The sequence below is a fragment of the Equus przewalskii genome, chromosome 3 (assembly GCF_037783145.1).
Source record: "Equus przewalskii isolate Varuska chromosome 3, EquPr2, whole genome shotgun sequence".
Lineage (NCBI taxonomy): Eukaryota > Metazoa > Chordata > Mammalia > Perissodactyla > Equidae > Equus > Equus przewalskii.
The window spans coordinates 83986566-84013880 of record NC_091833.1 but is presented as its reverse complement, the minus strand read 5'-3'; the positions used below and the strand labels follow the sequence as shown (position 1 = coordinate 84013880).

At 36.4% G+C, this 27315-nt stretch overlaps 1 long non-coding RNA gene across 1 annotated transcript; it reads right to left on the bottom strand.

Moving 5' to 3' along the window:
- Positions 1 to 257: 257 nt before the first annotated feature.
- LOC139082663 (uncharacterized) lies at positions 258 to 14616 on the bottom strand. The gene is made up of 4 exons (XR_011538872.1): positions 14408 to 14616; positions 10194 to 10309; positions 1869 to 2100; positions 258 to 614 (listed from the first exon to the last, which is right to left on the bottom strand). It is a non-coding gene; the product is annotated as an uncharacterized lncRNA (long non-coding RNA).
- Positions 14617 to 27315: the final 12699 nt, after the last annotated feature.

Below are 27315 nucleotides of genomic sequence, written 5' to 3'. Positions count from 1 at the left end.
GACTTGCCTCATTTGATTTCAAGTCTAATGCTCAGCTAATGTTTGTTTTCTGAATGGATATTAATTAATCATCCTTTTAGTCACCTGTTTGGTATATTTGTGTTTCTGGCCACCAGTACCCATATTTTTTAGACAAATAATTTTCTCTTTTTACAAGAATGTAAGTTTCAAGAGTGCTGAGATGTTTCAAAGTTTTGTTTGCTGCTGTGTTCCATAATCTAGAACAGTGTCTGGCACGTAAGAGATGCTCAATAGGATTTTTTTACTGAAAGTTGAATGAGTCTATTTTATTTAGAAATAATAGAAACAATCTGCTACATTTTGGGGAAGGGCAGGGAAAGAAGGAAAGAGAGTTTCCAACATGTTTACAAATGTTTGAATATGGGAAATCTACGTGATATGCTTTTGCACATTCACAATGTAAAGCTTGCCAGGAACAAACACAAAATCGTTAAACATAGAGGATAATCAATAAATATTGTTGATGGAATTCCTTCCAGTAGTCCATTCTCAAAGATGAAATATTAGAGAATGTTGAGTCCTTTCACTTGTATACATTCCAAAAATCCAGTTCAATGGATAGTTCCTTGAAACCATTTCTTTCTCAAAGGTCTCTGAAAGAGAATAAAAACATCTAGGCAATAAAAGTTTTAGAACAGGATTTATTCACTATTTTATAGGGTGGAAAACCAACTAACTTTTCTCCAGAGAAGTAGCCCACTGCAAGAGTCCCATTTCACTTAGGGAATAGAGACTAGTTTGACTGTGATTTTTCTCCATTATGAAATGAAGCTTGACTTCTCTTTTTGCATCCATCCGAGAATAGTTCTTACAAAACGAAATGATCTAAAATTTTTACTGACTGAATCAATGGTAATGTTAGTAGAGTAAACTTCACCATAATAGAACAGCATAGGGGAATCGATACACGCACTCTTCATTCCTGTAGATAATGCACGTCATTTTTACTTGACTGGAGGATATCTATTCTGTATCCTTATTTAATTACAGGTCTGCCTAAATTTTGAGGAAGTTCAGTATAGGTGAAAGAATTCTGGTCCTAAAGTACCAATATCTGGATCCAAAGCCTCGGTTCTCTCATTTATTAGATGAGTGATTTTGGAAATTTAGTGTACTAGTAAAATTAAAAAACAAAAGAAACACCTGCCTCCAACTACACCATAGGTTTGTTTAAAAATCAAGTGAGAGAATGGATGTCAAAACAGAGACCTTGAATATTTAAGCTTAGCAACTTGCATGATGCTGGAATAAAAGGTCGAATAAGTTGTGACCCTGCTTTCACACCACTTAGTCCATATAGGAAACAGTCACATCAATGGGAAAGTTCTGTATGAATGATAGTCCTCAGCAGGGTGCTGTAGAGGCATGATTCTGGAGGAGCCTAGAACCGCTCTAACTTTTCTCTTCAACTGGCTTACTCAGCAGGTTTTGTGATCAACTTTCTGAAGTCCTTTTTAACTCTGAGAATAAACAAGCCTAGTTTTGGAAGATATTTTCTTTTAAATGCTGTCTAGAGTGAGTGGCATCAGTTCCAAAGGCATGGCCTATTCCTGGAATCGAAGACAAAATGGAATAAGGAAATATCCGTAGAGCAGAGAATTATTCTTAGTTGCTATTCTGATTTTGAATAAAAAGATTTACCTAAATCATTTAAATTTTGGAGGCATGATAAAGGCTATAAGTTTTGAATATACCCAAAGTAATTAAGAGTTTTTATTAAGCCCAAATCACTAATTTCTATGATTCTTTCTTTATTGCTCATCACTAACTGTGTTACCTGAGACACCTTATCTAAATTTTCTAAATCTCAGTTACCCCAAATATAAATTGGAGATAATAACACCTACCTCATAAAACAGTTGCAAGAAGCGTATTGTAGAGAATCAATACATTTTAGTCTATTATTGTTACTATTTTATTCACAGAGGTTACAACAGTAACTTCATAAATGACCTTCCAATCATTTGTGCTGTGCTCTGAAATTCCAAACCAGTTCTGCAAATAGCCAGCTTCCTCTGGCTTCCCTCCACTGGACTAGCAAAGATGCTACAGTAATGTTGCCTCAGCCAGGCAGAGGACCTGAAGGGAAAAGACGACCTCATTGTGAAAAGAGAAAGCTGTTGTGTCAGTTTCCAAGGAAAGCTATATGGAACCAAATGGAAGGAAACACACTGTAGAGTTTCTGTGGGGATATGCAGTGGGGGGACATGAGAGCTGCGGGAAAATGCAGAGATCTGTAGAACTGAGCTAGAAAACTTGGGATTTTTATTTTTATTACTTTAATAAGAAAAGTAATCAATTTCTGAGTAATTTTCTTGGCTTAATTACCTTTTTTTATGTTGGATTCTTCCTGAAGTTGGCTTCTTTCATTGCAAAATGTTTTCCAAAAGATGTTACAGATTTTCTCATTTACACTATGTAGCAAGAATGTAGTTTTCTACAACCATCAAATAAAAGTTTTGATAGAGGCGTCCCTGTGGCCGAGTGGTTAATTTCACACACTACACTTTGCTGGCCAGGAGTTCACCAGTTGGGATCCTGGGCATGGACCTATGCACTGCTCATCAAGCCATGCTGTGGTGGCGTCCCACATAGAAGAACTAGAATGATTTAGAACTAGGATATACTGCTATGTGCTGGGGATTTGGAGCGGGTGGGGGAAGAAAAAGATCAGAAACAGATGTTAGCTCAGGGCCAATCTCAATTAAAAAAAAAAAGTTTTGAGTTTCACTTTGATTGGACCAATATGACTAGTAACTGTGACCACAGCAAATACTACACAGCCATTGGCTTATGCTTCAATTATTGCTCATCTTTGAACCTGTGATTTAGCAACAGGCATTGTGATGATACCAGTTTGCTCACATTAATTGATGTGCACCCAGGGAGCTAGAAGTGAGGCCAATGCCCATCCATATCATAGGACTGCTACATGGAAAAAGAGTAATGCTCTAAGAGATAGGCATTTCCCAAAGACAAATCTGGGTTTTGCTAAAAACAGGTAAGGAAGAGGAAGTGTTTGCTAAGGAGACAACTGACTAACAATCACTCCATACTCAATCAAAAAGTCACTTTAGTTCAGTTGGTAAATGCCATCTCTTTTATTGCAAAATGAGCAAACATGGAATGAAGATACCTAACATGGACTGATTTTGCCATGCACTCTGTTACCAGCCGTGTTCAAAGTACCTTCTGTAAGTCTTGAAATATGTTTGGTATGAAAGTAAAGTTTTAGTTTCCTTATTTTACAGATCACATTTAAGAATCATTCCACTTAGAATTGATTTACTACGTATCCTGTGAGGTAGAGATCATTTTATTTTTCCCCTGTGAATCCCCAATTAATCAGGCATCACTCATTTTAAAAGCAATCTTTTCCCCGCTATTTTGCAGTGCCAGTGCTAGCCTTATTTTAACCACTTGTCCACATAGGTATGGGACTGTTTCTTGGCCCTTTATTCTCTTCCATTGGTCTATCTATCCTTACGCTAATTCCAAACTAGCTTGATTATTGTAGCTGTATAACACATCTTGCTTTCTAGTATAACAACTCCTCCAACTTTGATCTTCAAGAGTGTCTGAGCTATTCCTGACCCTTTGCATTCCCATGAAAATTTTAGGATTTTTTTGACAAGCCCTACGAAAAATACGAAAATTTCTCTCAAGATTGCACTAAATATACTAACTTGAGAATTGACATTTATTAATATCAGGAATGGATATTTAATTTTATTAGTTATTTTTTCTATATCTGTTAAATAATTTTATATCTTTTCTCCTTTGATCCTCAAATGGGCAATTTATTTTATAACATTAAATCAGCTTTACATTTCAATAATGTACAATCTTTAACAAAATGCATTATACTTCTTATACATTTCTACATTTGTGATTTTTGTCACAATGTTCAAGAGTGAATTAGGTTTGTAATTTTCCTTTTTTGCAACTTATTTTATGGTATTTGGTATCAAGTTTATGCTAGCTTCATAAAATGAGTTGGGAAGTTTTTCAGTTTTTTTATTCTCTGATGGAATTTGTATAAGATTGACATTACTTCTTAACTGATTGAATGGGCTGCTGAAGCCACATGAAACTGAAGTTTCCATTGTAGGAAATTTTTAAATTATAATTTTATATTCTTTAATTGTTTAAAAAATCATCATCCTTTTCTTTTCTTCTTGTTTTCATTTTGGTAAGTTGTAAAGTTTGGTAGCTTTATTATATGTTATATCATATACTATTTTTTTTTAATATTCACAAAACTAACATGAGGACCCTTTTTCATTCCTGTTTGTTTTTGCTTTTGTTGTCTTTGCGTGTCATATCCAAGAAATCATTGCCAAGGCCAATGTCAAGAAGATTTTTCCCTACGTGTTCTTCTAGAAGTTTGGAAAAAAGATAAAAACAAGAATAAAGAGTTAATAGTTCAAGGCTCAGAGGGTCAATATGGGATAGGTACAGCATCCTTCCAAAGACAGAGGCAGAAGCTTAACAGATTTTAGAAACTTGGCATAGTACATATTGGATTGACTTGATTTTCATGATAAAGTTGGAAAGGAAAATGAGGAAATGTGGTTGAGACTACAGATTGAACAAGAGCAAAGAGTGTGAAAATTGTTTAGGCCATAAATCCAAAAGTCTGCAAAGATGAATGAAAAGATTGCTATGTGGCTTCAGAAGATCAGATAAGGATATGTAACCTAATTGTTTAGGGGACCCAGTCGTCAGAGCTATATATCTTTGACCACTAAGGATTGATAGGATAAATTCTCACATTTAAAACTGCTGGGTAAAAATGCACGTACATTTTTAAGATGCTATGCATGGTACCAAAATTGCACATCAACGCTCTATATGTGTCTTAGTGAGTTTGCGCTGCTATAACAAATACCGTAGACTGAGTGGCTTAAATAACAAACATTTATTTCTCTGGAGGCTGGGAAGGCTAAAATCAAGGCAGCAGAAGTTCTGGTGTCTAGTGAGGGCCTGCTATGTCCTCACATGGCAGAAAGAGCGAGAAAGCTCTCTGAGGTTTCTTCAACAAGGATGCTAATCTCATTCGTAAGGGCTCCACCTTCATGACCTGATCACCCCCAAGGCCCCATCTCCTAATACCATCACACTGGGGGTTAAGATTTCAACATATGGATTTGGGGGGGCACAAACATGTAGTCCATGACAGTAAGAGTACTTGTTTTTTTCCTAAAACGTATTTCCTTTCAGGAAACAAAAATGTTTAAAGAAATTATTGTTGATTTTACACTAGAAAATCAGTAACAAGAAATTATTAGTGAGATTATCATCAATTTATACAAGTATTGCTTTTTTATGTGTTTCCAAAATTTTCATTATAAAATTTTACAATATTATAACGAGAAAAAAACATTTCTCTTTAATAGACAAGATAATAACTCAAAGCTATGGCTTGGCAAGTAAAAGCAAGAGGGAAGTTCTGGTAAGTGAGAGTTTCTAAAATACCATTACAGTCTTCATTAGATAATGGATCATGGAGTGTAGATAATCAGCCAGCAGGTCCATGGGGGTTAGTGAAACCAAAACATGCATGTGAGAGGATAGGTGGGAATGAGAGGAAACAGAGAATAGGTAGAAGGCTTGAGGCCATGGTGAGGCTGGAAAAGAGGATATGTGGAAGGAAGAAATAAGAATGGCAGGGGGGCAGAAGTTTATTGGTATAGACACAGGACTCTAAGCATGAGGTCTGTGACATAGAGTGCCTTACAGAGGTAATATGTGCACACAACATCCCCTTGGATGTTTAAAACAAAGATATCTGGGTCTCCAACAATATCTTCTGAATTATTTTTATTAAGTTCCCCATGCAAACTTCATGTATACTAGAGTGTGAGAAAAATTGATTCAAGGATTAGGCAGCACAAACAGAGGAGAGACAGAGGTTATTGAGTTCAGAAGGCTGAAGGAGTGACAGTTTTGAGAAGATGATGAATTTGTTTTATTTATGTTCTTCATTGAGGAAGGACAAATTATGGCACAAACTAGAGAGAAAGAGAGAGAGAGAGATTGAAAAAGATTAGGAGAGAGACCATTTATTGAAGGACAGCATGGAAACCTTGGTTAGAAGTGGTAGCAGGTAGTACGGAGAATGCTGATCCCTTTCCCAGCTATAGGAGTAGAAGGTGCACAGTGATTACAGGAGGGGTCTGAAGGAAACAGGTGTTTCATAGCTCAGTTTACATAACGTAAAGAGATTAAATGGATGTTTGAGAAAAACTACTATGGAAGGAGCATAGGAAATGTGATTCCCCAAATAATTTGGAGACTCAATAAAAAATTGACTTTTTCTTTTTAAGATTTTCTTTTTTAATCGTGGATTAACTATTGCCACGAATTATCCCAGGAAAAATTAAATTCTACACTTAATTAGATTCTTTTTCTGCATAAAATCAATGGACTTATTTTAACATCACTTTAAATTACAGAAATTCCACTGAAATGCATAAAAGTAAATTGCTAACAGTGTATATGGATTTGATTTTCTATTTTTATTGCAATCTATTTAATAACTTTGGAAAAGTTGTTCTTAATTGCTTAAGATAATAGTGTCTGTCTTGATTACATTACTAAGGAATTTATTATGGAGAGAATTAAATGGGTATTGATTATGACTCTATGAATTTCCAAATTAATTTTAAGATTTAAAAATGTAAGTATTAGTTAGGTTTTAGATTGCTTTCACACTTTTTTTTTCTTTTACACATATACCAGTCCAATTGCAGCTAAACTGGTCCTGGGAAAAGGCCCAACTTTTAGGGAGAGGAATGTCAAAGAATTTGTAGGCTTATTTAAAAACTACTACAGCCAATAATAATCATAATAAAAATATTAAATTACTTAGCTGCAAAATGATCATATTTTAAATGTTGCTTCTCCTGATCTTAGGAATTGTCTCTTTCTTGACCATATGGTGAACAATTAATTGAGACAGAATACATAGTTCAGCTTCTAGCTGAACCCAAAAAAAGAAATTGCATTTTTTTGTTTGTATGGGTACAAATACTCTATCACTGGAAAAACAAATTAAAAAATGTTTCCTTCTGAAACATATTAATTTGATGCAATTTCTAATTAATCACTGAAGTGAATAACCAAGAAAACTGGCAGCAATTTGGAGCACTATTTTCTCTAATTTAATAATAATTAATATATACATTAGAGCAGTCATTTCCTCAATAGATTTATATTATTGGCAAATGGTTTTTAAATATGCCTACAAATTCTTTGACATTCTTCTCCCTAAAAGTTGGAACCTAGTTCCCCTTAGTTTGAGCGTGGCCAGATTAAATGACTGACTTATAACAAATTTGTATCACTAATATATTTTAATTCTATGAAATTACCCAATTCTGAAATTATTCTAATTGTTTTTCTCTTTTCTTAACTTGTTACATTTAATTTCCTTAGAATCGTAATTATTGTCTTCAATATAATTAAAAGATCATGAGTCCATCAGGAAGATGTTTCCTTGGCTTCAGTTGTGTGGCTTACCATTGATTAAATTATTGTTCAAAAATATTGATTCTCATTTTCCACTTTTTCCACATACAGATCTAGAACTTGGTCATGGTCTTATGACTTGTCTGAGCCAATGGATGTTATTATATGTAACACAGGCAGCAATTTGGGCATTGTTTGATGGTTGGGCTCGCTCTCTTGTGTCTCTGCTATTGCCAAGAGAAAAACCCACTCTGATTGCACTCACAAGTTCAAGGTGTGTGAAGGCACATAAATCGTAAGTGTCCCATAAGAATCATCTCCAGTGGAACATGAATGGATCAGTCAACCTGTAGGTGATGCATAAATTACCTAAATGAGTATGCCACTGAGATTTTGTGGCTATTAAGCAGCAACAGATAATCAAAATGCTTCTTTAGAGTGTCTAACTCAATAGTCAGAGTTTTGAGGTGGAGAAGAGCAGAGAAAATTCAGATGAGATCTCTTACACTGCAGTTCTAAATGAATGATGAATGAATAAACAAACAAACAAATGTCCACAGTCCAGATTCTGTTTTAATGAAAGTGTTATAGAGATAGAAAACACTTTATAATGGAATTCACTGCCAGAGGGACACACTGTAGCATTTTATACACTTGATCATCAGACCTTTCTGACATACTCACCTCACTTTTCATCCAGGCCACTCTCTTTCTTGTTTCTCCCCTTAGTTCACTTACCATTCCTCCCCAGTCTCGTTTGCTCATTGCAACTCTTCCACTTGACTTGGAAATTTTGTTATGTTCCAGAACTCATCCTTGGAACTCTTCCATTTCCTCACTGCATCAACTCTCTAGATATCCTCATTAGTTTCAAGGCTTTAAATATATATGTTGATTTCTCCTTTAATCTGTTCTCTTGTTTGAACTTCAGGTTTGTATTTACATTTTCCTACTTGTTGGACCCATCAAAACTGAGCTCTTGAATTTCCCCCTGAACCTTCCCCATCCCAAGTATTACTCATCCTCAATAATAGCGACTCCATCATTTTACATTCTCAGGTCAAAAACATGAGTCTCTCTCGACTTCTCTCTTTTCCACATACCGTAAAACAATGTTGGGTCTTTCAAAAGATATTCAGAATGTGACTATTTATCACCACTTTTTTTTTTGAGGAAGATTAGCCCTGAGCTGACATCTGCTGCCAATCCTCCTCTTTTTGCTGAGGAAAACTGGCCCTGAGCTAACATCCATGCCCATCTTCCTCCACTTTATACGTAGGACGCCTACCACAGCATGGCTTGCCAAGTAGTGCCATGTCTGCACCCGGGATCCGAACCAGTGAACCCTGGGCCACTGAAGCGGAATGTGCAAACTTCACCACTGCGCTGCCGGGCTGGCCCCTATCACGACCGTTTTTGCTACTGACCTGGTCCTAGCCTCATTCGTCTCTCACCAGGTCTTCTGCTCACACTCCTGTCCCCATAAGTCTGTTTTCAAATATGCAGCAAGAATGATTGATTCCTTTAACATGTAAAAGCCATCATGTCTCTCTTCTGCTTGTAACTCTCCAGGGGGATCTCATCTTACATACAGCTAAATCCATACATTTTGCAATGAGGTACAAAGCTCTCAAAAGATTCTTCACCTTGTTATGTCTCTTTCCTCATGCTCTACAACCATTATATATGTAGAATTCTTCCCCAGACCCACTCTGGACACTTTACTAAGCCATGTACACTCCATGCATACTCTTGCGGCTCATTCTTCTTAGAACACAGTTCCCCCAGATTTCTGTATGGCTACTCTCCTCACCTTCTTCAAGTTACCTTTTCAATGAAGCCTTCCCTACTTCAGATTTAAAATTACAGCCCTTTTCCCCAACATTTCCTATTCCACTTTCCTGCTTTATTCCTCTCTGTGGCATTCATCATCATCTGCCATACTGTGCAGTTGGCGATGGTCATTGGACTCTAAAATCGATGGTGTTGGTTTTGAGTTCTATTTTATAATTTATATTTCATATGTGCTACACATAGAAGATGAATTTTAATTTATATGGATTAAATATGCATTTAAAATTCTTCTTTCTCAAGATTTACAAATATTAAGAGATTCATAAGACTGGGCCACTGTATTCATTTGCTAGAGCTGCCATAATAAAGTGCTACATGCTAGATGGCTTAAATAACAGAAATTTATTTTCTCATAGTTCTGTAGGCTAGCAGTCTAAGATCTAGGTGTCAGCAGGGTTAGCTTCTTCTGAAGGCTGTGAGGGAAGGAGCTGCCGCAGGCCTCTCTCCTAGGCTTTTCCATGGCCATCTTCTCCCGTGTCTTTACATCATCTTCTCTCTTTCCATGCCTGTTTCCAAATTTCCTCTTCTCAGAAAGATACCAGTCATATTGGTTTAGGACCCACACTACCCACCTCATTTTAACTTAACAACCTCTTATCTTCGAATATGGCTGCATTCTGAGGTACTGGGCATTAGAACTTCAACAAATGAATTCAGAGAGGAAGGGGACAAAATTCAGCCCATAACAGCCGCTAATTCATATTCAATATCATGAACCTGAAATATAACTGATTCAGAATCAAACTACAAATATTGTGAAAGAGTGTCTACTGGTGGGAGGGAGAGGAGAAAGCGTGAAAGGGTAGATTGATAAATAAAGCACCCTCATTTAGACATTCACTCACCATTCAGGTCCTGAGCGATTTTCACATCCACTGCTAGCTGATCCACCATGTAGAATACTGGTGAAACAAAATCTGCCACATAGCTCTCCAAAGGATGTCTAACTTGTGACGTAGACCTAGGACAAACTTAGAGTTGATTACTATGCATTGAAAGGTAGAGCCATTCAAGTTGTACTTAGTTGTATTTAGGCTCTTACCCTTGCTATTTTGAAAAAGAAATTAGCTGCAAGAATGCTGAATTGAAAATATTATCCTGATTATTCATCTCTTGGGCCTTAGGCTTTTGATTTTGCCAGGCCACTGAAAGCTAAATAAATGCCTGACAGCACACACACGTACACAAAAAAGTTATTGTATTTGCTTAACAACTGATTTTTTATTTTTGCGGTGAGGAAGATTCACCCTAAGCTAACATCTGTTGCCAGTCTTCCTCTATTTTTTGTTTGTGGGATGCCTCCACAACATGGCTGATGAGGGGAGTAGGTCTGTGCCTGGGATCCGAACCCGTGAACCTGGGCCACCAAAGCATAGCATGTGGAGCTTTAACCACTCGGCTACAGGGTCAGCCCCAACAACTGATTTTTTTTAAAGCCGCTTAGGAGACTTAACCCTGGTGCATGCAGAAAATAGGTTATTCTTAGGTTTTGCAGTGTTTTGAATCCTTAATTCTCAACTACAATACTTATCTTGGAAATTAGTTTAGTTTGAATGGTTAATTTTTCAAAAAATTTAAGATGAGAAACTGGGAGTTTTAAATATTCTGTGTTTACCAACAATTGGTTCATTGTATTTATTTGAAAATTAGACAACTTCACTACAAATAAATCATAACCATTTCTAAGCCTGCCTGCTGGGGAATCACTATTATGACAAAAATTCTGGTCATGATGGGTTTCTAATGTCAAGTTGATGATGAATGATCCTGAAGCTAATTTGCTCCACTCTTTTGCCTCCAACATTTCTCTACACACTCTGGTCACCAGTACAGAGAATTCAGGTACAGAAATTTTGGGATTCGTCATTCTGACTCCTGAAAAACATGATAGGAATGGCTGAGTCCCTCAAAATCTTGGAATTGACAGAAATATCCCTTTAGAAATTTATGAGAAATGGGAAGATGATGATCTGACCCCCTCAGAAGTCAACACTTGGCACTCAAAATAAGTTTGTCAGGATTGTCCACTGACTAAGAACAGGGTGGATACAGAAACAGTTAACAATGAGTGCAGCACGGACATTAGCCAATCAGGCCTGGGCACCTAGCAACCAGTACAACTGGCTCTAGTCATAAACAAACAAGGCAACCTTCCTGGTGCATACCAACTATTATGTCTGCTTAGGATCCTGGCATGTGTGGCTTCCAATACTCAACCTGCTGTGTGACTCTGAGAAAGTCATTAAACTCTTTGAACCACTGTTTTGTTTTATTTTTCTTCTGTGTCCTGTATCATAAAAATAATACTGCCCACTTCATGACATTGTAGAATTAAAATATAAATAGATAATTAAATAAGATGATATCTGTCAAAGTCTCAACACACAAGGAAGTGTAGAGTGCACATATATGTTTGTAAACGTGCACGAGAAGTTTCCCAAATGCTTTCTCATTTGATTTCGAATTTATTATTTCAAAAAGAATATTTTGAGGTGACTAAGAATAAGAGAGAATAGGCAATTCTAAAAGATGTGAAGATATTGACTGTTTTCTCCTTTGAATAATTTTTCCAGATGATGCTTAACTGCTTAAGCAGAGCCAGGCACTATGAGATATCATGAGAAATAAAAATAAAAACCAAAGTTCCATTATCATGACTTAATATTTGATTGACCTCGGGAAGAAATATTTTGAAAAGCTTTAATAACGATGATGATAAAAATGAGAATGTTAATAATAGCAAGCACATATGTAGTTATTATGTGTTCCAGACATTGTTTTAAGTGATTTTCATATATTAACTTATTTAGTCCTGACTATGGGGTAGTTATTATCATTGTTGCCATTTTATAGATAAGGGAACTGAGGAACAAAGGTCAAGACATGTGACAAGGTCATATCCCCAGTAAGTACTGGAGCTGAGTCTTGAACTGAAGTAGTCTGATTCCAGAGACCATGAGCTTGGTGCCTTCACTATTTTTTCCTTATGCATTTCCATATTCTAGAAACTTTGACAAGTTCTTTCATTTATCATATAACATTAATGCTCAGATAAGATTCCTATTCCAATTTTGTGGGATAAGACTCACAGATGTTTAATAATTTAAAAGTCAAGCTCCGAGGGCCAGCCATGTGGCTCAGTGGTTAAGTTCATGCCCTCTGCTTCAGCGCCCCTGGGTTGGTGGGTTCAGATCCTGGGTGCAGACCTGCACACAGTTCATCAAGCCAAGCTGAGTTAGTGTCTCACATATAAAATAGAGGAAGATTGGCACAGATATTAGCTCAGGGCCAATCTTCCTCACCAAAGAAAAAAAAAGGAAGAAGAGGAAGAAGAGGAGAAAAAGAAAAAAGAAAAAACAAATAAAACATAAACGTCAAGCTCCTAAGAAGTGACAAATACAGCATTTTCACTTTGGACTCCAAATCTTGAGTGCTATGCAACAGGTCTCAGTATTACATTGAACATTTTGCAAAGTATTTTTAGCTGTCACTGTTTAATTTTACGTTGGTAAAAGTATTTCATTTTCTTTACTCAAGTTAATTTGTCTGGCTGAAGCCATAAATGTAATCCGAAAGCAGGTCTGCTACATCTAACACCTGAAGCAACGTACTAACAGCAGAATGAGCTGTGATTGCAGCCGTAGGTTCTGATTTATAGTCACTGAAATAGAATTGCACTATTTGAGAGATTGCCAGTTTTCATTTGTGTGGCATCTGGATATTCCTGTAAAATATCTCAAACAACGGCTAATAAAAGATATTGATAATTGAGAACTCCAAATGGAAGCTATAAATTGTCAAGAATTGAAGGGGGGAAAACCCACTGAGTCCACAGTTTTCTACTTTCAAGGTAAAATATATTCCCCCGTAAGGAGATGTGAACTCGAGAGTATCACTATAAAGGGCTGTGATTGATTTCCTGAGTGACTAATAGCAATCAGTCTCTTCCTTTTGAATCACACCTCATATGTCACAACTCAAAGAGTCTTAATGCCAGTTAATGTCCGCATCCAGGAAGAACAAGTAATGAATTCATGGATTGCCTTTCTTTCTATACTTCATTTAAGAAAGCTAATTGTTTAGGGAATTGACTCTCCTTGGCTCATTGGTTTAATAATACAGAAAACTCTTTTAAAATTTCACAAATCTTACATTTCACAGTGGGAAGCCTAACTCAGCCTAAATGAACAATTCTCCCTTAACTCACATTTGTGATAAGAGCAGACAGTCTTGCTCATTACTGAAATGTAAACAGATAATGAATGAATTTACTAACTGTTCTTCCCTGCTGGGGCACTTAGCCTTTGGGTAGCTTTTAGTTCTAAACTATACATAAAGCAAATCCTCATTAATTTGAAGCAAAAGATGACAAATTAAAACATTTTGTTCACCAAAATTGATGTTCTAGCTCAACAGACCTCTACCACAAGAGTGTCTCCAGATCACTTGTGAGAAATATCACTGGTATTTTATTATTTTATTGTTTTTTGCAGTAATTAGCATGGGTTCCAGGTAGCCCTACAATAATATTACACTCACGCATTTGCTTTCTGAAATGCAAATTCAGAGTAGGAGAGAAAGTGTTATAGCTACTGCACACAGAATTGCTTACAATCCTAGATATATCCAGGGGAATATGCCTCATTTGTGAATGTCATCAGCTATATGTTTCCAGAAATAAAACAGGTTGAGAACCACTGATTCTAGTTGGTTAATATTTCAAGTCTGATTTAAAGAAAGTATCAATTCTCAGTGTTAAAAGTATATACAAGCAGAACAAATTAATAGGCAGATATCCAATCCTCGTCTTCTAAGATTTATATTATAAGGTCAGTACTGTTATCACAGACAAATAAGTCAAATACTCACGTGTGACAAAGTAAAAGCATAATGGTAATAATAGCACGATTGATAATAGCTATGATTCCTGGAGTCTTTGCTATATAATAGATGCTACATTGGTGATCTTATCTAGTCCTCCCAAAAGTCCATGGAGGTGATGTTATTATCCTCATTTTTAGAGGATAAATAGGAAGCTCATAGAAGCTGAATAACTTACCCCATAGCCAATAAATAGTGAAGGCAGGATTTAAATTCAGGGCTTTCTCAAATTCATGTGTCTATGCTTTTCCCATATGCCATTGAAATATGTCAACACCAACCACAGATCAAATTTATGTCTGATTTTTAGTCAACATCAAAGATGAGTGAGACTAGGGTAGAGAAACTGGAAAGGGTTGGGAAGGGTACTGTGGCAGTTAGAATTCTAAGATGGCTTCTGATGACCTGTGCCCTTGTATAATCCTCTCCCCTTGAGTGTGGGTGGGATCTGTGAATATGTCAGGATACTTCAACTCACAGAGCAAAAGAGAAGGAACGTTTTAGATATAATTAAGGGCTCTAATCAGTTGACTTTGAGTTAATAAAAAGGAGAGTCTCTGGGTTTTGAAGGTAAGCTCTTAGTTGGAAGGCTTTTGCCTTACTTAAGCACAGAGATGCTCTCCTGTTGGCCTTGAAGAAGTAAGCTACTGGGCTGTGGGAGTGATTGTGGAAGGGGCCACACAGCCAGGACCTAAAGGTTGCCTCTGAGAGCTGAGAGTGGTTGTGGACTGAAGCCATCAAGTAAACAAAACATATTGATGCTTTCTAATCTTTCTGGATGATTTCCTAGAGGAAGAAGAATTCAGAAATCAACACTGCGTGATACTCTGAAAGATGGTAAATAGAAGGCAACTTATAGATGGGCTTTTGGAGAATGCTATTTAGTAAGTGACACTCAATGTCATGCCTAAAGGCTAAAATTTGAAACAGCATTGATGAAAGAAAGGAAAGAATAAACTTCATTATCTAGGAAGAAAATAGCGACTAGTGTATATAAGAATATAATATCCTTCCTAGAAAGCCCAAGTAAAACAGAGAGTGAATGAATGTATGAGGAAGTTGGTTTGATATCCAAATTTAGCTATGTTCAATATTTTGTTAACCTCACTTTGACATGAAAAATGTACAGAGATCTTGATGAGGCTTTCATATAGAAAATAGCACCCTATTTTGACCAAAAATTTGATCTGAAAAGGTTATTTCATCTCCAGGCTGAAATGTAAAATACCACCTCCTCATTGTCTTATATGTGTTTCTGAAGCTCTCTGACTTCTAGAGGCTCAATCAAAGTGCTCAGAGAAGCATCAAAACTTGAGATTTAATAGAGACTGTGACATCTGCATTGGCATTAAGTTGTAGAGGGAAATAGGATCACATCGAAGCCAGGATTATGAAAATTATATGGCAAGTAAGTCATTAAATGAAGACAGTGCATGGTGATGTTACATCCACAAAATGAAATACTGTGTACCTATTACAAATTTTGTCTGCAAAATATTTATTGACTTAAGAAAACAGTAGTGGGTTAAATGGAAAAGTAGGATCTTAGTCTGAGGGCTATTTTGTTAAAAAAAAAATTTCAGACATAAGACATGAAAAAATAGACCAATGTATTGGCAGCTCTTAGCTCTAGACAGTGGGATTATGTGTAATCTTATTTTATAATTTTTTTGCACTTATGTACTTTTATGTATTTATATTGTTCATTAGTATGCAAATTTTAAATGAATTTTATTATTTTTAGAATCAGAAAAAATCAAGCTGGGAAATTGAGCTTCATAGCGAAGCATTAGAATTTGAAATGATCTAGGTGATCTATAAAAAGTGAACAAAATGCAATCACTGAATCCCTTGCAGCTTCCAGATAGTCTCATTCTAAGCTCACATAGGGATATGTGCAAAGAGAGGAACATTCTTCGGCATTTGGCCAATGTCTATGGTTCACAATGTATCATAAATGAAACATTATTGAGTTTCCTTAACTACAAAAAGCGGCGATCAGATGAGCTTTGTGATCTCTTCCGGCTATAATATTCTGCAGGTCTATATTCTGTGATTCACTGGTATAGAGTTGTTATAGATTTTCAGATTTGCATGGTGTTTAGAGACTTTTTTGTTTAAAAAAAAAGCCAAACTGGAAACATGCAGCCTTAGAATCTATTCTATCATGAAGGACCTGAGATGCCAACAGAGAGACAGTCCGGCGTGACAGACAAGGCCATAGGCACTGGGACCAGATTGCCTATGGATTGCCTATGGTTGAATGACATTGTTGACACATATAAAATGTGTGAAATGAGACAAGTTACTTAACCTCTCTGTACTTCAATTTTCTCGTCTAGGGATAAGTGCTGAACTCATAGGGTTGGAGTGACGACTGAATTAATTAATAGGTGTAGAGCACTTAGAACATTGTCTGGCACATGTTTAATACATATTAGTTATTGTGTTCCCCACCTGCTTAAATAGGAAGGAAAAAATGAGTCAAATGGAAAACAGTCCAAGGGGATTGGAGCAATTTATTCTGCATTAGATCAGGGCGAGCAGGGATATCTACAATTTCTCAGCCAAAGTAACCTTATTAACTTGCTTGATTGCTTCTCCTCTAAAACCTGATATTTTACCTTTAGAAAAGTAGAGAGGAGGAATTTTGTGGGCATATTTCTAAAGATGGTAAAATAACTGCAAGGTTCTGGCTCAGAGGAGGAAAGATTCTGTACATAACCTGGTTTGCCAATTTAATTTTTACCTTTCCTTCAAGGCCATGCTCAAAAGCCATTTTCTCTAAGTTTTTCTGTTCATCAAGAATAGAGGTGCTCTTCATCTCATTTAAAGTCATCCTTTGTGTTAGCTTAACATGACACTTTTTATAGAATCTTTTTTCATATGAAAGTGTAAGTATTGTTTTTTCTTGAATAAACTGTATTAATAATTTATTCAATAAATGTTTATATAGTGCTTATTATGTTCAAAGCTCTGCTCTAAGCACTTTGCAAATATTATCTCATTTAATCCTTGTGGGAGATTGCAAAATACAGCCACGATTCCTCCCATCTGTGTTTGCACGCCTCTTTGTAATGTGACTTTGTCATGCCTCCCAAGTGTACTTCTCCATCCCCTCGAATCTGCCTTGCTCTTGTGATTTGTTTTGACAGTAGAATGCAGCAGGAGTGACATTTTGTGAGTTGAATCCTTAGGCTGAAAGAGCTCTTGCAGTTTCTGCTCTCACTTTCCTGCTGTCCTAAGATTGCCTGGTAAGGGAGCCACACTGCTTGAGGAGAAACAACCACATGGAGAGACAGGCAACCAATGGCTAGACCACCTCCCAGATAGCTGAGTGAAGTTCTTAGATCAAATATCCAGATCACTAACTGTGTGAGTGACCCAAGCAAGAGCAGCAGGAGAACCACCCAGTGGATTCCAGCCACTCAGTTTGGAGAAGTTTCTTTTGCAGCAAGGGCAAACTGATACACTGCCCATAATATTAATATGAACTAGATCTAATACCATTCTAATTTTACAAATAAGGAAGTTGAGGCAAACTAAATAAATTGTTCAAGCTTACAAAGCTAGCACATGGCAAACCCAAGATTCAGACCCAGAATCTGTGTTCTTAAGCACCACACTAAGCTGACTTCCTTAAATTCATATTTCATTTTATAGTCTCTTCAATTACAAAAACACTTATGAAGCATCCATTTCCTCATTAAGGACCACAAGTTCTACGACATTCTCATATGCATTATTTGGTTTGAATCTCCCAACTAGCCCTGAGGTAGGCAGGCCAACTGTCAAAATTTTTATCTTATAAATTGGAGACAGAGACTCCCAGAGATTGTGAAAATTAGTAAGTGGAAACCTCACTTAAAATAGAGTTGGGAAACAAGAAGAGAGAACTCTCAGGCACGTGCCACTCAATGCACACTACTGACTCCAACAGGAAGATGTACCTTGCATCTGTGACAGGAAGTGATACTACTTACTACCCTAGCAGAAGAAAGGAAGAAATTCCTCCTTGTCCAGCAACAGCTCAGCCAATGAGAGACTTCCATAACTGAACCAATGAAAAGCACTACACTTTGAACTCCCCGTCTCCTCCAATGGACTCTTCATTTACAGCAGCCTCTCCCAACTTCATAAAAGAACTTTGTTTCTCCAGACTTGGGAGTGGTCAGCCATAGACTGCATGTCCCAAATTGCAGTTCTTTGCTGCTCTTGAATAAACCCATTCTGCTGGTAAAATAACTGGCCGTTTATTCGTTTTAGGTCAACGAGATTAAGTACAATGCCTAAAGTTATGCAAGTAGTAAGAGGGTAGAGTATAAAATATGTTCTCTTTTTATAGACATTGCCTAATGCACAGGTACCAAGTTTGACCTCAAGGTGCACACATTAGAATGTTCTGCATGTAATAAGTTTTCAATAAATATTTTCCATGAATAAATGCGTTGGGGGCACATCATTTAACACTTGCTTAATTTATCTTCCCCTTTCTTTTGCAAATGAAGTCATTCATGTTTCTTTTTATATTTCTTCATTGCGGATACCATACACCACAAAAATATGACAAAGAACAGCCCTCATAGTCATCGGGCGTGATGACAATAATTTAGTAATACCCAGAGAGAAATGAATCTCTCTTCTTGCTATCTCCTACATGTTTCAATTCAGTACCTAGGGACTTCGGGTGACAATCACCTTAAAATGTGACAGCTTGTGAAAGGAGCAGATAGGCTGGTAAAAGGCATCTAGACAAAATGATAGGCCATAAATACAGGGACAACAGGTTTCTGGCATAAATATATGGCAGGAAAAGGAGGTTATATAGTGGGTTACCTCTCTGTAAAATCATTGATTTGACCTTTACAGAGCGAAGTTATGAGTTCTTCATTACATTCCCATTAAAAGATAAATGCACAAATATATATATTTATGCTTGAATAACGCATATGGTAGCTATTTTATTTTCAAGAGGAAATTTTGGATTATATGTGAACCTCAAGTGCTGATAAGAACCCAGACATTTTTAATTTATAATTAAATGAATATCACAAATCCTTGGCACACTAAACATGAGGACTCCTGACCTATTCAAATGCTAATGTCTCATTGAAGTCCTCTGTCCATTGCCTTAGGAAAATAGGGCTTATGGGAGAGTCACTAATGCCAGCCCCAGGAGGCTGAACTTGAAGAACCAAGGCAAACACCCACCAGGAAGGCAAAAATCTATTTAAGCAGAGAGGATGTACTAAAGTGAAAATATAAATATAAATGTGCTGTTCTTTCCTCTTCACTTTCCTCCCACAGCTGTGTCTTTTGGGAAGATGGAGACAAGAAGAGTTGTCACTTTAGCGAAGTTCACTGTCAAACTTGAGAAAAAGTAGGAAGCAAATTAGTAGTATAACTATAACAGTTTAAAAGATTTTTGGTGCAAGAAGGCTTCACACTCCTGACACAGTGCTACTCTGGGTTGAACTTAATTTTACAAATCTCACATTACATAAAGTAGGTATGTGTTAGTTTTCATTGGAGTCTCTTGTATGCTAGGAAATCCAGAAACCTAAGGGTGGAAGCAGGAAGGTGAGAACATAAGAGAATCAGACACCATATTATTACGGAAGTTTGAAGCAACATATCTAAGAAAACGAAGGATAAAATTTGCACTTTTTTAGTATTTCTTTCCTGTCTTTTCCTTTTCTCTTGGTGCAAAGGTATCCTAATGATAGAAATATTTAAATTCTAGGATCTGGACTTCGAATTGGAATATATTCAACACAGATACAGTGAGTAAAAATAATGTGCGTATCACTGCATCTCCAAGTCTAGGTATGAAATGATCTAGATCTAGAGTAACGCTGCCAATTCTACTGAAAGCAGTTCGTCTTCTCACTGCCAGCCTGGAGTGTTTCACTGCTCAGAAGATGGAGGCATTTGTTTCATATTTCAGAGATTTCACCTGTCTATGCCTTCTTCCCTATGGTGTTTAAGTAAATTAAGAAATAGGACACCAATGAACATGAGGACTAAAGAATAATATGTTCTGTCATTCCAAAATATGGTGAAGACATTGTTTAAGTTTAGATCCAACATGGAACTGCTTCTACCTTTCCTTCCCCATCTCTCCCCAAATGCCCCTAATCTAGATTCTGGGAAAAGTCTAGATTTAGGAGGATTCTGTCTGGGAAAAGGCCAAGTTTGCAAGGCAAACTCTGCACATACGTAGCCAGCTAAATGCAAGGTTGAGCCTGTTTCACGCTCCAAGGGCAAGAAATGCAGCACGATGAGAGTAAGGGGACAAAGCAGCACTCTTTCTTCAAACGATTATTCACCTTAACGTGTCCCATAGCACCAGTCTGGAGAGGGACTCCTCTTCCTGTGAGGAGGAATGAGTGGGAGGAGTTCAGAAAGGGTTTGCAAGTACTCTAATACTGCTTTCTCTGGGAGTGGAAAGAAATTCTTCAGTAAAATATGAGGATGAGGCAGAAAAAGTCCCTTTTCTTCTAATGAAGAGATGGTAGGAATTGCACTTTCAACTCAAAGCGGACCAATAAGGCAAATGACTAAATTAGATTCATAAAAGACAAGAACTTTACACCCAAACCTATTATTGCTTTAATAGCACAGCTTTGGACAAAGAATATCATAGGACTTCCTATTACAAAGAATATTACAGGACTTAATATTCTTTGTCTGAAGAAAGAAGGAAGGGAGGGAGGAAAACTGGAGGGAAGGAAAGAAGGAAGGAACAGAAGACACAAGGAGAAAAAAGGGGGATAAACAATGAAAAAGATGTCTATAATTTCATAATAGGAAAACAGGGAATTCAAAGAATAGTCAGAGATTTCGTCTATCCATTTAAGGATTAAAGTAGATTGCTTATTAATTTAAAAAAAAAACAGTTAAGATACCATCAAAGCAAAAATTGCAGTGGACAAAGTTAACTGGGCAAGGAAGACGATGCAAGGCTATTGCATTAGGGAAGAGAGGCCAGAACTCTGTCTAAACTCAGCTCTTCTGATATAAAGGGCTGGAAAGCTGTAAGAGAGAGATTGTAGGCTATCTGTGACTAAGGGTCCTTCCCCAAAGGAAAGGTAAACTGAGACAGGAGGTAGTTTCACAACTTGGAAAAAGGCTCCCCCTGAAGTTAGCCTCCTACCCGCCCACAGAAACTGGGAGATAGAGGTGTGTCTTCCTTGATGATTACATTTCAAAGAGATAGTTTCCTGGTCCTTGAGCAAGACATTCCTGGGCTGTAAACTGACAGGCTTTTACAAATATTTCCATCTCAAAGACGCAGAAAAAGAATTTACAATTACAGGTGTTCTAAAGTAAATACTCTAGGAAAAAGGAGGTCAGGGGCCCACTCAGGAAAAAACCTGTCTAAAGTTTAGTCAAGCTGAGGGGAATGTTAAAGCCTGTCTCAGTCAATGTCATAAACATAAATTTTTTTGATGGGATAGAGAACATTTTTAAAAATCTGATTAAACAAATAAACTAATGATCCAAATAAAGTATAAAAAGGAGTTGGCTGGCAGAGAAATTTGGCTGTTCAGTGAGCTTTTCTGAAGAGCACAGCTGTACAGAGAACATGTGTATGAAGAAATTATGAAGAATATAGCCAAGACTGAATGATAAAGGAATAATGTTATAAAGTATTGCCCAAGTGTGAAAATCAACAATGTGCCTATGATTTACAGAGCCTTGACTTGGTACTAATATTTTTGGCTACCTACAATTTTCTAAGAAGAAGAAGAAAACTCAAGATACGTTTTTTAAAAACAAGATAAAAGAAAGCATGAGAGCAGCTATTTGAGTCAGGTATTGTACTGTTAGTAGAAAGAAGACAGGCTCATCTAACCTCAGAATTATTAACTCAGAAGATTGATTTTAAAATAGGAAATGCTAAAGCAAACATCATTAAAAGGAAATTAAGCCTCAATAAGAAAAATTATAGCAAGAGTACCCAGAATTTAAAATAAATTTAAGTATTCAGCCTCAGATCCCCAGAAGAGATCTCAAAGCTCAACTGTTTAACATATCTAAGAGGCCTGGAATACTTGCGAATGGGGTTGTAAAAGCTATTCTAATAATCTTTGAGAAACCATGGAAAACAAGGAATATGTTGAAAGATTTTTGACTTCAAGAGTGCAAAAGGGAAAATCTTCTTTTAAATTTTATCAGCCAAACACATGTTGACTGTATGATTCACGTGCAGCCTCGACATTTATTTCAGTTGATACGTTGGAATGACTGCTGATTACCCATATATAAGAATCGACTCCTTTTATTTTTCAATTTAAAATTTACAATGTCTCCAAATATAAGACTATTTTGAAAGGAGAGAAGAGGAGCTTGAGATGTTGCCTGACTTCTCAGAGAAAATACTCTCGTGGAAAATCTTTTGATGTAAATACGAAATAATCATAAATCATCTATGTCTTACCAAGACTTAAACAATTGTTTTTGGTGTTTTAACAATACTAGAATTATTTAAATAAAATATTAAAAGTGTCTTTTCACTTATTAAAAACTCTCCGTTTTTACATGTAATAAAAAATAAGAGAAACCACAACCAAATATTTGCTGTATTCTTCATGTTGTTACCATTTTTACATCTCAAGCAAATCTTAGGTAGGACTTACTATCAATGTTTTATCTAATAATTTAGAATTTCTCTTTCACCAGCAGTAATTTAAGAATATTATATAGGTGAAGATAGAATTCAGAGTCCCATTCTTTCTTTCTTTCCTATTTTTTTTTTTTTTGCTCATCTTAAAAAATGAAAACAACCTTTATCATTTCTCTTCCATTATCAAAATATGTTCTCAAAAGAGATTCTAATAGTAGGGGGCCAGCCTCATGACTAAGTGGTTTGTGCTCCATTTTGGTGGCCCAGGGTTTCACTGGTTTGGATCCTAGGCGTGGACATGACACAGCTCATCAGACCATGTTGAGGCGGCGTCCCACATAGCACAACTAGAAGGACCTGCAACTACAATATATAACTATGTACTGGGGGGCTTTGGGGAGAATAAGAAAAAACACTTAAAAAAAGATTCTGATACTAATAATTTACATTTGAGCATAAGTTTAATTTAATTTCTTGCCTCCTCCAAAGGTAATTGCATTTAAGTGGTTGAACTACCTACACTGTATCCTTTAGGTTTTCCTTTATTCCCTAACGATACGAGGCAAGTTAGATATTAACCTGTGGTTGGAGTAACTACAGGTGTAGCTCGGGCTCAGTTAGACCTGCTCTTTCATTTGTTCAAGTGCCTGCTTCGATCTCGGCTCATCTCACTTTTGTAATCATAAGAATGCAAGCCTTCCATAGTCTTCTCCTTTTTATCATGCCTTGATTTTCCATATGGTTGTGGTGATCTGTACAGACATTCCTAAATTCACTGATTTAATACTTCCTATTTCTACTAGCTAAACTTGGTATACTGTCTTCATACGAGTCAATAGATTTCTATTCCAAACAGCCCTGCTGGAATGAATGTACTTATCTGATGTTGAAGGTATTTCAGAAAACAAAACACAGTAAGACATATATTCAGGGGGAATGGGCCTTCCCAATGTCCTTGAAAAGGCATTGCTTTGGTATACTTGGTTATATATTGATGTATAGACATCAAGCAAGGAAATCTATGATGTTTTCACAAATCCATCCTCTTCATTCTTTCCTCTCTGCAATTGCCTTAGGTAATGCCTCACCATTCCTCACCTGATTACTGCCACAGATTCTTAACTGGCATCCCCCTCTCCAATATTTGCTTCCTAAAATTTAGCCACCACAATGTTGCCTATCAAAAATTCAGAACTTACCATGCCACCTTCCAGCTTAAAATAGTTTAAAGGCTTTCTATGATACACAAGTCGCTTCATGACTTGTAATCTGTCTCTTCAGACCTTATCATCTCACCATTTCTGCACTTACCCTATGAAACGTCAACCAACTACTGTTACTTTCTGGAACACACACACCATTCTCTTTCATGCTTCCCTGCTTTTGCCACCTCAGTTCTTCTGCCTAGAATACTTGTCACCCCTCTTCTCCTCCCGGCTGACTTCTTATGGTTCTTCATGGATTATCTCCCTGAGAAAGTTTCCATGCTCCTCTTCCCTCTCTGCTGGGCTGTACTCCTATAACAGCCTACGAATAACTGCATAAGAGTACTTACCATGTAGGATAACAAGCTTTTGTCTACTTCTGTATCTCTTCCACTAAGCTATTAGTCCTTTAAAGTTAAAGTCTTTACTGTATACATAGTGTTTCTCAATGCAAGTGCTATTAACAACATTTTGTATGGGATAAGACTTCTTTATGTGAAATGTTCTTAACATTATAAAACATTTTGCATTCATGGCCCCAATGAAATATTTTGTAAGACCTCAAGTCAAATTTCCAAATGCCCGTTAAGTAGGTGCCACCATCCTTAGTTAAAAACCATTACTCCACAGCCTCAATATGTGGTCTAAAGGGGAAAATCAAATGTGTGTTGAATAAATAAAAGAATGGATAAATGAATGAATTAAGGAATGGATGAATAAATACCTTTGTCTTAAAATGAATTAGAATTTTCCTGTTGGTTTCCAACAAATTCTAAATGCTTTAGCTGTTTTTCCTCAAATATCTCCAATTACTCTGAACCAATTCTTCCTTTAGGCAATGTCTAAGTGACAACTTCTTAAATGATGATGATGTTAATAATACAGATAATATCTTAATTATTTTAACTTCTTAGTCAGATAATTTTTTAGTTATTATAGGTTTTCTGTCATCCTTGAAGCTTAACCTGTATATACTAACAGCTTTCATAAATAGAAAGTATTTTCCTTTCTTATAACAGATGCTGCATAACAGACAGCTGTTATTAAAATGTTCCCATTCCATGAAGTATGACATATGCCAACATTTTCCTCTAGATGTGTGAATGTAGTTGAAAAAGCACTAGAATTTCCAACAGATTCGTCCCTAAAATTGGTGAGTATGTGTTGTTTTGGCAGAATAGAGATAATGCATTATGAATTGGGCTTTTATGAATACTTTAGAGTTTAGATCATGTCTTTAAATTGAGTGAAAAAATTATATATATGGAAATAGTAGTTGTCTAGTCAGTAGAAAATTATTACTCTATCAGTCTCTCACTGTAAAACTAAGAAGTTTAGGTATTTTCTGTTATAAGAGAGAAAAATAATTTCTATCTATGAAACTTGTGAGTATACATAGGCCGTCTTCAAACTTAAAAAATCTATATAAAATTATACGTTACCTGACAAAGAAATTTATGTATATATATATATATGTATACATATATATGCACACATACATATACTTTTGCCTTGGAAATGCAATACCTTTCCTTACTTGCTTTAGAACACACACTAAAAAATACATTGAAAGGTCCAATAAAGAAGCATCCTTAATAGATAATCTAACAAAAGCATTATATGAACAATGAACACCATCCCTACTCTCTACCCCTGAATTTTGTGGGCTACTGCGACAACTTATTTTCCTCTATAACCAATGCCCTAGCCATATCATTCAGTTCTCTCACCTGTTAGCACTGTCTTCCCCAAGAACCCCAAACCCAATACTGGAAACCTGAGAACGGAAGTAAGTTACAAACAAAGCATGGAATTTAGAGTCAGAAGACTAGCTTCTGTCATTTTCTAACCGACTGATCTTTGAGCAGGCTACTTAGCTTCTCTGAGTCTGTTCTTTCATCTATAAAACAAAGATATGAGTAACTTCACCTTAGAAATCTAGAAAAGGTTTGTTATGTCCAGATAACTAAACTGTGCCCAGCATATTAGGTTGTCACAGGAATTCTGCAAGTTTGCTCTTTAACTTCCAATATTTTAACATTGAAAGCTGGACAACAGTCCATAATCAAGATACATCCAGGTTAACTTAGTGATCTCCCTTACTAGACCCGGACTATCTACCTTCACGCTTCTTTACCATGAGTGAGAAAGAAATTTCTTTCTTGTTTTAAGAGCAGTTTCAGTTATATACTCCTATGAACCTAACCATACCTGAAACAGAACTTTTTACTAATTGGTACCTAGACTCCATCTTTTTTTTAAAAAAAATAGCTTATACTGTTTACCTCCACCCTTGATCATTCTTATGTATTCCTGATCTCAATTAATAAAACATTACCGTTTACAAAATTACCCAGTATGGGAACCCAGTGGTCATGCTACATTTCTCCCTCTTCACTTGAATGTCCTATAAGAACTTTAAATTTAGTGTGCTCAAAATTGAACTCATCCTCCTTCCCCTAAAACCCATCTTTTCTCTGTTCCTTGTTTTGGTCATCACCTCCCCAGTCACCTTAGTCAGAAATGGACAGTGATCTTAAGACTCTTATTTTGTTTTAATGCCTCATACATAATCAGTGACCAAATCCTAGTGCTTTTGTTTTCTTAGCCTCTCTAATACCCATTCTCTCTTCTCTTAACTCATTATTCCAGGCTTACCCAATACCTTTCAATAGGACTCTCCAAATAGCCTGCACCAATCCAACTCTCACTGTGTTGTGTTGTCAGAGTGACCTTGCTAAAATATGAACTCAATCATATACTCAATTTCTCCCTATTGTCTACAATGCAGACATTTTCTTTACATGCAAATAATGTTCTCTCCTTCCTTCATAAAATTTCCCAGTTTTACTCTCATGTCATCAAACCCTGCCACCTACTACCCTCTTGTAACTTCAACAGATTTTAAGATAATTTTTTTCATTTGTTGAATATTTAAGTTTTTGGCTTAAAGTTATTTTCCCAGCAGAACTTCTGTATTTGTTCTTGAAGATTTCAATATCCATTTGGATGTCACTTCTGATATCCAAGTCCGTCAGGCCTTAGCCTATCAATTGTAATTTTTAAAACGTTTTTTAGTGATTGCCCTAGAGTTCATTATATACATTTAGCACAAGCCACTTTCAAATCTGCTTCATAGATAGTGCAAGTATCTTATAACAAAAAAGTATTCCTAATTCTTTCCTCTCTCCTCTTATATCATTGCTGTCATTCATTTATATATAAACTATAATCATCAAACACACTGTTATT